The sequence below is a fragment of the Triticum dicoccoides genome, chromosome 3B (genome assembly GCF_002162155.2).
Source record: "Triticum dicoccoides isolate Atlit2015 ecotype Zavitan chromosome 3B, WEW_v2.0, whole genome shotgun sequence".
Classification (NCBI taxonomy): domain Eukaryota; kingdom Viridiplantae; phylum Streptophyta; class Magnoliopsida; order Poales; family Poaceae; genus Triticum; species Triticum dicoccoides.
The window spans coordinates 146,741,495-146,752,304 of NC_041385.1; positions in this window are offsets into that span (position 1 = coordinate 146,741,495).

Genomic DNA, 10,810 nt, shown 5'->3' on the forward strand with positions numbered 1-10,810 from the left:
CGGTGCATACTCAGGGAGAACACTTCTTGATAATTAGTGAGAGATCATCTTAAAATGCTACCGTCAATCAAAGCAATATAAGATGCATAAAGGATAAACATCACATGCAATCAATATAAGTGATATGATATGGCCATCATCATCTTGTGCTTGTGATCTCCATCAACCTCCATGATCACCATCGTCACCGGCACGACACCTTGATCTTCATCGTAGCATCGTTGTCGTTACGCCATCTATTGCTTCTACGACTATCGCTACCGCTTAATGATAAAGTAAAGCAATTACAGGGCGTTTGCATTTCATACAATAAAGCGACAACCATATGGCTCCTGCCAGTTGCCGATAACTTCGGTTACAAAACATGATCATCTCATGCAATAAAATATAGCATCACATCTTGACCATATCACATCACAACATGCCCTGCAAAAACAAGTTAGACGTCCTCTACTTTGTTGTTGCAAATTTTACATGGCTGCTACGGGCTGAGCAAGAACCGTTCTTACCTATGCATCAAAACCACAACGATAGTTCGTCAAGTTAGTGTTGTTTTAACCTTCACAAGGACTGGGCGTAGCCACACTCGGTTCAACTAAAGTTGGAGAAACAGACACCCGCTAGTCACCTGTGTGCAAAACACGGCGGTAAAACTAGTCTCGCGTAAGCGTACGCGTAATGTCGGTCCGGGCCGCTTCATCCAACAATACCGCTGAACCAAAGTATGACATGCTGGTAAGCAGTATCACTTGTATCGCCCACAACTCACTTGTGTTCTACTCGTGCATATAACATCAACGCATAAAACCTAGGCTCGGATGCCACTGTTGGGGAACGTAGTAATTTCAAAAAAATTCCTATGCACATGCAAGATCATGGTGATGCATAGCAACGAGAGGGAAGAGTGTGTCCACGTACCCTCGTAGACCGAAAGCAGAAGCGTTAGAACAATGCGGTTGATGTAGTCATACGTCTTCACGGCCCGACCGATCAAGTACCGAAATTACGACACCTTCGAGTTCTAGCACACGTTCAGCTCGATGACGTCCCTTGAACTCCGATCCAGCCGAGTGTCGAGGGAGAGTTCCATCAGCACGACGGCGTGGTGACGATCTTGATGTTCTACCGTCGCAGGGCTTCGCCTAAGCACCGCTACGATATTATCGAGGTGGACTATGGTGGAGGGGGGCACCGCACACGGCTAAGAGATCCGAGGGATCAATTGTTGTTGTGCCTAGAGGTGCCCCCCTGCCCCCGTATATAAAGGATCAAGGGGGAGGGGGCGGCCGGCCAGGAGGAGGTGCGCCAAGGAGGAGTCCTACTCCCACCGGGAGTAGGATTCCCCCCCTTCCAAGTAGTAGGAGTAGGAGTCAAGAAAAGGTGGAAGAGAAGAGAAGGAAGGAGGGGGCGCAGCCCCTCCCCCTAGTCCAATTCGGACTAGGCCTTGGGGGGGGGGGCGCCCAGCCTCTCCTCTCTCTTTCCCCTAAAGCCCAATAAGGCCCATATACTCCCCGGTGAATTCCCCTAACTCTCCGCTACTCTGAAAAATATCCGAATCACTCGGAACCTTTCCGAACTACGAATATAGTCGTCTAATATATCGATCTTTACGTCTCGACAATTTTGAGACTCCTCGTCATGTCCCCGATCTCATTCGGGACTCCAAACTCCTTCGGTACATCAAAACTCATAAATTCATAATATAACTGTCATCGAAACTTTAAGCGTGCGGACCCTACGGGTTTAAGAACTATGTAGACATGACCGACAACCATTTTCGGTCAATGACCAATAGCGGAACCTGGATGCTCATATTGGCTCCTACATATTCTATGAAGATCTTTATCGGTCAAACCGCATAACAACATACGTTGTTCCCTTTGTCATCGGTATGTTACTTGCCCGAGATTCGATCGTCGGTATCTCAATACCTAGTTCAATCTCGTTACCGGCAAGTCTCTTTACTCGTTATGTAATGCATCATCCCATAACTAACTCATTAGCTACATTGCTTGCAAGGCTTATAGTGATGTGCATTACCGAGAGGGCCCAGAGATACCTCTCCGACAATCGGAGTGACAAATCCTAATCTCGAAATACGCCAACCCAACATGTACCTTTGGAGACACCTGTGGAGCTCCTTTATAATCACCCAGTTACGTTGTGACGTTTGGTAGCACACAAAGTGTTCCTCCGGTAAACGGGAGTTGCATAATCTCATAGTCATAGAAACATGTATAAGTCATGAAGAAAGAATTAGCAACATATTAAACAATCAAGTGCTAAGCTAACAGAATGGGTCAAGTCAATCACATCATCTATAATACATAAATAGTTCATCCCCACTATCTTATTTCTCTTGACATGCAGGCTATCCACATCACCACCATGTCCCACACATGTCACTTCATAATTTTTTCCAACAAATCATTGGATACATTTTTATTTCATTTGTTCTTCATCTTCTAACGTTTTGTTACCAGCGCAGGGAATGGACCGAAAACAATCTCTTCGTCTCCGTAAAAGCATGGACCCTCCCCCTTCTCCCTAAAAATAAATAAGAAACGAACCGATCCAGCCTTCTGTCTTAATGAATCACAACACCCTTCCCCACAAATAAATCAGTCGTTTCCCCTGTTTACAAGAGGGTGCAGCGGCTAGGAACTGATCTCTGCATCAGGGAGCTCCTCCGGCATGATCGCCGGTCCGGCTGCCTCCGGTCTACCTGCATCTACAAGGGTGACGCCTGCTGCATCCTCGCTCTCCCTCCCTCCGTCTAGCTGCTGCCCGTGACCTCCAATGAAAGAGGTCAAGTCACCACACCACCAAGATCCGGATCGCAACCACAGTAAGGCCAGCTGCTTTGGTTCATGACGATTCCGCCAAAGCCATCTAATCTCCCTTACCTATCCTCGCGTAAGGCTAGGTGCTTTTGTTCATGTCGATTCCGCGGATGTGGACAGGACCCTCAAGATCAAATGAATCTGAACGTTGGCGGCTAGAGTCGTGCAGTTCTAGGACGACCAACCCATTTTGTGCTCCAAACATGTTCGGGTATGGATATTCTGAACCTCACATACGCCATCTCATCTTATATACATTGCTATCCCAAATTCGCATATGCAGTATCAGTTTGTTTAAGCGTACAATTCTGAATCAATTTTGTTATTGTTGTGGATTCACCATTGTGTCTGCCCAGATTGAAGCTTTGATCTGAATCAGCAGAAGTAAAAAGTTGCAGGTAAGATCTCTGAGTGTAGTTTATATAGTCAGCACCAGATGAGGTTCTGTGAGATATATGTACACGCATAATTATGGATATTTTCATCGCGACATGAAACCTGGTCGTTTGGTGGACTATATTATGCCCAATGCCTATAATATGACAAAATTTAAAGAGAATTATATTCTTTCGAAAAATCTGTTGGTGACGACTGGAGAATGGTATTGTATAAATTGTCGACTTTGGGACGGCAAGAGAAGTATGTTCCGCTCCTCCTTACACGGATTATGTTTCCACCATGGGGTGACTTTCTGTCTGAAAAGGCCATTTTACTCTTTTGTGTATATATACCAAAAAGGCTAAAACTGACCTGTTGTTTCAAGGTATACTGCACCAAAGGTGCTGCTGCAAGCTTCAGCTTACACACCAATATATTTTGCATGGCAATCATATTTGACAATCCATGTACAAATGTCCATACACGTTTTACTGTTCAGTTCTAATATGGTAGTGACAAAGTTTTTTGACATATAACCATCATTCATTACATATTAAAAGGGTTAAAATTTCTTATCAGTCATCACTATATATCAGGTACATCTTTGACTCCAAAGGGTTACACTTTATTTTTACCTGCACATCTTAAGGTTATGCTGGAAATTTATCTTTATCAGTCATCACTATATCAGGTATATCTTTGCCTCCAAAGGGTTGCAATTTTTTACCTACATATCCTAAGTAATGCTGGACATTTATCTTAGATTTTCCATTAACTACGGTATGTTGATTACTCATTTGTTAAATGGTTTTTGCTGCAGGACAATTGTTAATATCTGTCCAACATCACATATTTATTTATTTTTTGTTTTGTTCGAAGGCCGAGCTTTGGGAAGAGTAAATACAAGTTACTAGATTTATGGTCTATTGCAAATTTGTGATTGGGGACCTTAAGTGTGGTATCACAATCTTTCATTTCTTCTTGGTTAATCTTCCATATATTTATTTCATTTCAGTCTAAAGCCGAGCTTTAGGAAGAGAGTAAATGCAAGTTATTAGATTTGTAGTCTATTGCAAATTTTTTATTGGGGACCTTCGGTGTGGCATGAAGATCTTTCATCACTTGGTTAATCTACTGTAGGTCCTATCAGCTTGAAAGATAGAAATATATTGCTTCCATTCCTTTCCTTCCAATGGCAATCTTCATGAATAATCTCTTCCCTGTTGATGTAAAGTCCAAGACAGCCATTAGCACCTTCTAGAAATATGGAGTGTTTAGTCGACTAATTCAATGATTTTGGTGTTATATTATGATGCAAGTTTTACTCTAAACACTACTGATTATCATGTTAGTCATGCAATTAATATTGTGGCAAGTAAAATAAATTGTTTCATTACATTTGATCTATTTGCCATGCCACATATTTTAAAATTTGTTATTATTATTGCATGATGTAGTGTCCTTTTGCTTACCTCGAGCCTTTTCATGTCTACCCAAATGAACTTTTTGGTCTCAGTTCATTGTAGAAAAATTACTCCAACAAGTCTCCGCAGCAACGCGCGGGGTGTCATCTAGTTCTCCTAATGATGTGATCCCGTTAATCAAATGACAACTCTTTCTCCATGGCTAGGAAACATAACCATCTTTGATAAACGAGCTAGTCAAGTAGAGGCATACTAGTGACACTTAGTTTGTCTATGTATTAACACATGTATCATATTTCCGGTTAATACAATTCTAGCATGAATAATAAACATTTATCATGATATAAGGAAATAAATAATAACTTTATTATTGCCTCTAGGGCATATTTCCTTCAAGAATGTTGCTGGAGCATTGGTCAAGCCGAAAGACATGACAGTGTACTCGTATGAACCATAGCGAGTAACGAATGCAGTCTTGGGGATATCCTCTTCACGAACCCGGATCTGGTGGTAACCCAACCTCAAATCAAGTTTAGAGAATACTGAAGAACCAACAAGTTGATCAGACAGGTCATTGATTCTGGGAAGCGGATACTTGTTCTGAATTGTTGCCTGGTTGATAGGTCGATAATCTTGGACCAAACGATTAGTTTCATCCTTCTTCTTGACAAAGAGAGAAGGTGCTCCCCAAGCAGAGGAACTAGGACGAATGAATCCCCTGTGAAGAGATTTGTCGATTTACTCCTTAAGTTCAAGGAGTTCATGTGGCGGCATCTTGTAGGGTCGCTTGGCAATAGGAGTTGTGCCCGGTTTCAAGTCTATGACAAATTCGACAGCTCTAGCAGGGGGTATTCCTGGAAGTTCTTCTGGGAAGACATCTTTGAATTCGCGAACAACTGGAATGCTCTCTATTCCCTCAAGAGGTGAAGCATTCAATGCATTCAGAACATATATATCTGATTCTCGGCATCCTGAGCTGCTCGGATCGAGTATTGGACTGTCTGGCCAGAAGGGTGAGTGGGCTGGACTGTCTTCGCGGCACAGTCAATCTTAGCATTATGGGTTGTCAACCAATCCATACCAAGAATGATGTCTATGTTGGAAGGTCCGAGTACAATGAGAGAAGCCGGAAAAAGTAGATCTCCAATCTCGATTTTGTTGCGAGGGCATAACATTGTGGTTTGCCACTTGGATCCTGGAGATTGAATTGCCAAAGGAGTGGGCAAATTTTCCATATCTAACCCATGCAACTTAGCAAATTGTTAGGACAAAAAAGCATGTGATGCTCCTGAATCAAAGAGAACAGAAGCTGGCACTGAATTAGCGCGAAGGGTACCCATCACGATTTTTGGGGACTCACAAGCTTCTTCAATCTTGACATGGGTGACTTGACCACAACTTATTACAGGCGTCCTGGCATGACAACTACTGATATGATGGTTTCGAAGGCCCTTCATACGACCCACGACAGAACGTGGTGCCTTTTTAGGCCAATTCGGGCGACAGTTGATAGCAAGGTGTCCTGGTTGTCCACACTTGTGGCATAAGCCATCATTATGGGGAGGAGCCACAACATTGGACTGTCCATCCTGAATCGTTAGTTGTCTCAGTGGTGGAGGCAAACGAGGTGCAACATAAGACGGCCTTGGTGTTGGAGCAGGTCGGTGATGAACATTGTGTGAGATACAGACTCGACGTTTCTGAGCAGGCTGACTCGAGGATGGGCCAACATCTCGAGTACGCTTGAGTGACTCCTGGTACTCAGTCAGACCAGTTTCAGCTCGGAAAGCTTGGCTGACAAGTGTCACAAAGTCTGCGCAATCATGAGCAACAAGTGTGAGCTTTATATCAGGACATAGTCCTTCGCGTAATTTCTCTTGCTTGCGAGTGTCAGTGCGGACGTCATCCGCAGCATAGCGGGATAATTCAAGGGATTTCCTCTGATAATCATCCACAGTCATCGTGCCTTGTGAGAGTTTGCGAAACTCCTTCTTTTGGTCCATTAGACCTTGAGGAATGTGTCGTGCACGGAAAGCTGACTGAAATTCTTGCCAAGTGATTACAGTCTCTGCAGGCAACATACCCCTATGGCTTTCCCACCATTGAGCAGCTGGACCCTTCAAGTGGAAAGTCGCAAAGGTGACGTAACTGGCAGGGGCAACATTAGCTGACTCCATTTCAAACAGGATGTCACGAAGCCAATCATCAGCATCCATAGGATTGGTGGAGTTGCGGAAAATGGATGGGTTGAGACGCACGAATTGCTGCAGTGTTATTGGGGCAGGCTATTGATGGGCATTCTAGTTTGGAAACTGAGACATTACTCCAGTCATAAACCGGCGATTCAGCTCAAACTGCTGCATCATTGCGGCAATATAGGGTGGAGGTGGAGGATCGTCAGCCATCCTGCTTATAACATCAGGAAGCAGTTTAACAGGGGGGTGGAGCAGGTGTAAGGAGTCATTCATGATGTAATTTAAACAATGAGCAAAGTCGCAGTATGTATAAAACAGTAGTCATTAAAGACATACAGATACATATATAGAGCCAAACACACGTTGTTAGCAGGAGTTCGGATAAGAGGATCATCCTAGACATACTAGGCGGCACGCTTGCACGCGATGAAGGGATACAACAACGAGACATAGCAAAGGCTACATCATCGTCGGAGAAAACCACTAGAACGAGGAATCTGCAGGGGACGATGCAGGGTGCCCTCGATAGAGGGATTTCTGCGGCCCGTGGACAAAGTGAAGCAGATCCTGGCTCCCAATTCAAGAAATGCATGATACAAATCTTCGGGTGAATGTGATCACGAGATCCTAAGGTTAGAGTTAGCAAAATCATTTAACCCGAATAGAAGAGAGATCAGAGTCCCAGAGTATAGACGAGGAGTAAAATATCCTAATACCACCCAATGGCGACGTGGGCCAGTAAGCCACACAACCATGTTAGTAAAACCGTTTTTCAAACGCTAGACTCAACTTCGGCCAAGGAGTTGGAAAGGGGGATCCTACAGGCAGTCGGCTCTGATACCAACTTGTGACGCCCCCAATTCGACCGTACACTAATCATACACGCAAATGTGTACGATCAAGATCAGGGACTCACAGGAAGATATCACAACACAACCCTAGACACAAATTAAAATAATACAAGCTTTATATTACAAGCCAGGGGCCTCGAGGGCTCGAATACAAGCTCGATACACAAGAGTCAGTGGAAGCAACAAAATCTGAGTACAGACATAAGTTAAACAAGTTTTGCCTTAAGAAGGCTAGCACAAACATCAACGATCGAAGAGGCAAGTCCTCATGCCTGGGACCTCCTAACTACTCCTAGTCATCGTCGGTCTCCATGTAGTAGTAGTCGACGGGGGTGGCATCTGGCTCTAAGGATCCACCATCTGGTTGCATCAACCGGAAAGAAGAAAGAAGGGGAAAAAGGGGTAGCAAAGCAACCGTAAGTACTCATCCAAAGTACTCGCAAGCATCAGATCTATACTAAGTATGCATTGGTATCAAATGGAAGGTTTGTATCTATGGACAGAACTGCAGAATGCCAGAATAGAGGGGGAAGGCCTAGCCTATCAAAGACTAGCATCTTCAAGCAGCTCCAAGCATCTTGCAACATGTAGAAGAGTAAAGAATAGCAGTTTATAATTAACAAGCATGTTGTAACATTAATGCCCAGAGTTCCTTCCTTGACTCCCTGCAAGAAAGCAATCCCGGAGCCACATATCTCAAGTATCCATTTGTAGTTGTATAAGATTAGGATATAAGTCTGAACGTCCGTTACCGTGGACACGACTATTAATAGATAATCTTCCCTGCATGGGTGCACCACGTTTTCCAACACGCTTGATTACTCTAGACGGACACACTTTTCTGAGTCAATGCCCGGCCTTGGAAGATCAACACGTCGCAACCCTACCTAGGCTCAGCAGAGAGGTCCCCGCCGGTCTACATCCTAAGCACTCCGGGGTCTGGGCCCATCGCCCATTGCACTCCGGGTCATTGCGCGCAGGGCGGGTCCAGGCTCCACCTCTACATGGATGGTGTCGGCCCAGCTGTGCCGCACTGCTGAACTGGACGTCTGACAAAGCTTTCGCTGATACCACGACATCGAGGCCCATAACTATTCTCACGTGGTGGTTGGTGCATAAAGGCCAGAGGCCAACTCAGAACAAATACCCAAACCATAGTGTATTATTAGCTTGCGGAGACGAGTAGAGACTCACGATCAAAGTGACCCTGTCGCCCCGTCTCGTGGACTTACGACAAGGGCCCAGAATGCCCGGTCGTGCCACGTAACCATCTTGCGGGTGCTCTCCGGGCCCGCCCGACTTTCTCCAAGGTCTCAAGTAAAGTCAAGGTAACTGTGTGTCCAAACATCAAGGGGAAAACCTGAGGAATCACCCCCGGTGGATTCCACTCAATGTAATCATCAAGGTGAACGTAAGAGGGACCACCCTCGAGGTTCACACTTGAGGTGTTGCACGACAGAGCCGTATCGGGAATGGTGAACGAGGAACCACCCTTGTTGACCACGACCGAATAGCTACACTATAGAATTATCATCAGGAGTGCGTTATGAGGGATCACCCTCGGCACTCGATAGTAGCTCTGCAGAGCCGAGAAACTAAAGGGGCGTGATGTGATGTGAGGTGTCGGGCTCTGGTCGTCGATCACGTTGATCGAGTCGTCGAAGATGAAGCAGGGTTAACAAGGACATGTGGGGGTCACTGATGGATCACTAACCAACCTATACTAAGCAGTTTAGGATAGGCAGGTGGGTAACAATAGCAGGTACAAAAGCAGGCTATGCATCAGAATAGGAGCAAACAATAACAGTAGCAAAATCTAATGCAAGCATGAGAGTATAGAATGGGCGATATCGGGATGATCAAAGGGGGGGGGGGCTTGCCTGGAAGCTCCGCTGAAAGGGAAGAAGGGGTCGTCGTTGATGTAGTCGATCACAGTGGCATCAGCAACGGTCTCGGGGTCTACCTAAGAGAAGTGGGGGAAGAAACAGTAAATACATAGCAAGCAAGAGCATAACAGGACAACAGGCAGAGCTAGACGTGTTCTAACGTGGTGCTACACAATACCGGCGAAGTGTAAAACATCCGGAAAAGCTTTCCCGAAGTTTGGCATTTTTGGACAGACGAAACGGAGGGGGAAAGTTGCATGTTCGCTATGCTAGGGATGTGTGGTGGACGAATGGACCGCGTACTCGGATTCGTCTCGTCGTTCTGAGCAACTTTCATGTACAAAGTATTTTCATCCGAGTTACGGTCATTTTTCTATGAATTGATAAAGTTTTAGCAATATTCTAAAATTATTATTAAATCTAAAATGGAGTTATTGCATCAGCATGACGTCATCAAGACGTCAGCAGTCAACAGAGTTGACCAAAGTCAACCCTGACGTGTGGGGTCGTTCTGTCATAGTCTAACACCTAATTAACAGTTTTAATTAACTAATCAAGTTAATTAGGTACTAAACAGAGTTAATTATGTTAATTAATTACCTCTTTAATTAATTAACTAATTACTTATTCTTATTTTAAAAATGCATTTTGTTTTGTTTCTTTTGACAAGACAGGGGCGTGGGCCCCATCTGTCATCTGCCCAAGGGGCCATAGCGGGTGCGGGCTAACGACGCGGTTGTGGGTGCCCGTTTGGTGCACGAGGCCACCAGGGGGGTGCCGGCTACGGTGGCTGGCCGGAGTAGGGCGGCGCGGCGGGTGTTGCAGAGGCACGGGCGAGCGGCGCGCGAGACGACCACGGGTGCGGGGAAGGGCGCCTAGCGCGCGAGGAAGAAGGCGCGGGGTGACCATGGCGACCAGCAACAACCGGGACCGCGGGGCATGCATGACGGTGACAGGGGTAAGGGAGAGACGGGAGGGGTTCTTACCCCCGTTGTAGATGAACAGGAGGCCGGCGAGGTTTGACAGAGCCGACGGGGGAGAGATGAGGAGGCGAGGCGACGACGATGGGTGGCGACGTTGGCCTCGGGGCGCCGCATGTGTCGGGGGCGAGGCGACGGTGACGAGGCCCGACGCGTCAAGGCCGTGAGCCGCAGCGGCGGTGGGGAGGAGGTCTGACGTGGTCAGAGGCGGTCGGCGGGGCCGGGGTGCACCGGGGTCATGCGGGGCGAGCGC